Source organism: Octodon degus, unplaced genomic scaffold (genome assembly GCF_000260255.1).
Source record: "Octodon degus isolate 3935 unplaced genomic scaffold, OctDeg1.0 scaffold00046, whole genome shotgun sequence".
Lineage (NCBI taxonomy): Eukaryota > Metazoa > Chordata > Mammalia > Rodentia > Octodontidae > Octodon > Octodon degus.
Window position 1 is genome coordinate 8,677,512 of NW_004524622.1, and position 4,078 is coordinate 8,681,589.

Consider the following 4,078-nt stretch of genomic DNA (forward strand, 5'->3'; position numbering starts at 1 on the left):
TTAAAATTTTATTTAAAAAATAAAATTTTTTAAAAAGAGGCTGAGCCAGGAAAATTGCCAAGAATTCAAGGATATCCTGGGCTACATAGTGAGATTGTCTCAAAACAAGAATGACAGGCCTGCCATGCGGTGTGCCCGCCCCCAGGGCACACTGAGATGACAATTGAGACTGGGTGTGGTGGTGGGCACCTGTAATCCCAGTTCTTGGGAGGCTGTAAACGAGCAGATCACTATGAGTTCAATCTAGTAGTGAGCCCCTGAACATCCTGTAGACCCTTCCTTAAAATACCAAAAAACAAAAAAAAACAAACAAACAAACAAAAAAAAAAAAACAAGAATTAAGCAACACCACCAACAACGAATATTAAAGGTTAGAGCTGTAGCTCAGTGTAGAGCTCTGGCCTAGCATTCCTGAGCCCCTTTTTTCAATCCTTGGTACAAAAAATGAACATCTATTTATCCTGTAAGTGATTTGATATAAAGAAAGCTTGTTGAGTGGAAGGAAGGGAAGAAGGTATAGACAATAAAAAGAGCGGAGAAAGCTCAGGAGCGGAGGAGACTTGACTACTACTGCCGGTGTCTGAGAGAGGTGCCTCCTAGGAACGCCACGAGAACCGGGGCCTGCGGGGAGAACTGTGGAAGGAGAGAAAGATTTGATGCCAGCTCAGATACTTTCAGAGCAAAATATCAACAAGAGGAAAATTGTTCCTTAAATTTTTATTGGCTGGACTATGTGACACTGGAAAGCAATTCAGACCAGTTCTCTTTAAGGTTGTATACAACAGAACAGTGACAGAAACAGGAAAAGGTCGCCTCCTGTAACTGGCTGGGCGCTGCTGTTGTCTTATGCAAAGACATCACTTCCCTCGGATTAAACACACACAGCAGGATCTGAAGTGGGCGTTGCTCCGGCAGCAGCGCTCTGTTTTGTACAGGTTCGGAGCACCACAGCACGAGTCCAGTCGGAAGTTTTCTCAGGCCAAGACAATTAGTAGCAATGAGACTGGGGGCCTCACGAAAGGAGTCCATTGAGGAAGGGATATCTGGGGGGCTGAAGAAACTGGGAGAGAATTCAGGGAGGGAAGAGGGCAGGGTCCTGAGGGCCGCTGTGCCTGCTTCCGTCATTTAATCAGGGTATTGCCAGAGGGGAACAGCGGAAACCCATCAGTTGGCATGTGTGATAACTTAGGTTAGTGTTTTTGTTTCATTTTTTTGTGGTACCAGGATCAAATTTGGGACCTTATGCTTGCCAGGCAGGCACTTATGCCACTGAGCTAACAGTTTAAAGATACATGAAACTAGGAACAGGGAGATAGATAACTCAGCAGTTTAAGCACCTGCCTGGCAAACGGAAGGACCTGGGTCTGACCCCTGAAACTGCAGGCAGCACTGGCCCTGCCCCCAGGCGCGCTGGGTCAGCTACCAAGACCTGGTATGGCGGCACACGCCTGCAATCCCAGTGCGGGGTAGCCTGAGACAGGAGGATCACTACAAGTCCGAACTGCGTAGACCCTGTACCAAATAAATAAATAGAAGATTTTTAAAAATTGAAAAAGATACATGAAATTAAAAGAATAATCTAGCAGCTAGTTTTGTATTCATCACACAGACTGAACATTATTATCATATTTTAACCTACCTTCATGAGCTGCTCTTGATAACAGCAGCAGCAGCATGATCCTCGGGAGGCTCCGGGGACATTATCTAGTGAGCTGCCCAGGTTTGCCATCATTAAGGCCTGAACGTAATTTGAATGTTAAATCCTAACTCTGATGGCATTAGGAGGAGGTAATCAGGTCATGAGGGTGGAGCCCTCAGAAACACAATTCCTAAATCCCTGTCAGAAGAGACCTGAACACGGTTCTCTCTGCCAAGTGACGCAGCTGGAGGATGGCCATCTGTGAGTTGGGTCCTCATGGGGCACCAGATCTGCTGGTGCCATGATTTTGCCCTCCTGGTCTCCAGGATTGTGAGGAATAAATGCATGTTGTTGAAGCAACTCAACCTGTGTTATACTTGTGCAGGCCAAACTGACTAAGACATCCTACAAATAAGGAAGAAACTATTGAAAGTGGGGAGTGGCCAAGGTGTGGTCTCCACACAGCCACACTGACACACAAGCCTCCTGGCTCCTGTGCTGTGCCTGCCCCACCCCACCACAGCTCCACTTGGTCTGCACCTCCCTCCGGTTCCCCAGACCCCACTTGAAGTCTGGCTTCTTTCTTTTTTCTTTTTGGCGGAACTGGGGATTGAACTCAGGTCCTTGAGCTTGCCAGCCAAGCGCTTATTCTACTGAGCCATCTCCCCAGCCCTGTTTTTCTTTTTTTTTTTTCTTTTCTAAAGCCAGAGTACAATTCACTGACCTCCTCTCATAAAGGCTGTTTGGAATGGAGCTATTTCCCAACCCATTAGTCAGAGCACCTTTCTGCTTCTTTAGAATTCATGATAATGTTAACAACAGTAATAAACTCTATGCCAGGTACTCTGCTGAGGGCTTCACAAGCTCTGTCCATTTAAACTCCACAGCAACACCACGACTCATGTTAGAGACAAGCCTTAGAGATGTTAAGAGTCAGTCATGTGCACTGCTAGAAAGAGCTGGAGTGCCACTCCTGCCTTCCCCCACCCTGGCATGGATGGAGTTGGTGTTCATTGCCAGCTGGCCCCTGTGTTTCCCTTCACCTCAACCAAGGGGATCTCCAAGATACAAGGACCATCTGGGAGTCTGTTAAAAATCAGATGCCAACAAATACATCCACATGCCAAGATTTTCTTATATGATCCCCTGCCCTGCCTGAGGTCTTTGCCCACAAGAAAGTGTCACCAATGAAGCCCTCAACCTTGTACCTCCAGAACCACACTGACAGGCTAACCTCATATGGAAATGCAATGACCCAGAACAGTCAAAAAATTTCTTGAAAAAGGCAGAGTTGGGAGACTTACATGTCTCACTTTTAAAATTTACTACAAAGAATCTACTGTTATGCCAGGTGTGGTGGTGCGTGCCTGTAATCCCAGCACTCTAGGGGTGGAGGTAGGAAGAAGTAGCCCAGACAGTGCAATTTAGCAACCTAGCAGGACCTGCAAAAAAATAAAAAATGAAAGGGGCTGTGAGTATAGCTCAGTGCAAAGGCTCTGGATTTCACCCCTACTACAGTTTTTTGTTTTTTTTTTTTAATTCAAAAAAGAATCCATAGCTAATTCGCCTGTTTCTGAGTGTGTACATAATTCCCATAATAATAACAATAATAATCACATGCTTAGGCCTATGGCTCACCCACCGAAGCAGTGCTCTGGGCTGTAGCCCATGAATCTGTACTTACCAGACCTCCAGAGGTGCGGATGGAGCACAGGCAGCTTGGGAACCTCTGTTTCAGGCTGTTGACTTTTCCAGCTGGCTGGAGCCAATGTGTCTCGCTAAGGCCCGCCCTTCTCTTCCCTTCCCCGTGAGCTGCTCAGGTAGCTTCGGTTTATCCCCAGGCAGCTCGTCCTTCATTGGAAGCGAAGGTGCTGTGTTAGTGCAAGAGTCCTGGAAAGCGCCTGGTTTTTTAAGAAAATTAAGATTCCAGAATCCTCTCCAGAGGAAGAACTATTAGATATAAGGAAGGGCAGCTGGGCAGGAGTGGAGGGGGCGGCACTGCCTGCTGCCCCACTTTCCCCTTCCCCTAGGGAAGCAAGGTCTTCTCTCACGTCTGTACGCTGTCCTGGTCAGTGGGGTCCAGCCAGCTGGTGGGTCAGGAAGTGCACTAAAGGCTGATTGGCAGGATAGAACTGATGTCACTGCATCCTACAGGAGGCAAAGCCATGAAAGGTTAGACAAGAGGATGAACTGGGCAGGCACTCACTCATCTTAGGAGTGGGAAACTGAGGTGCACAGGTTAATAATCTTTTTTGGAGGGCGTATCCTTATTTCAGCCTGTACATGTCTATGAGAAGATTGAGACTTGATGTGATGTTGAAGGGCTTATTCTGAGTCAAGTCATGTTAACTTAGTAAGTAATTAGTTAGTTGATTAGTTATTTAGAACAAGGATTAGACTGGCACACTGCAGTTACCACACTAGACTACAGCGTGTGCT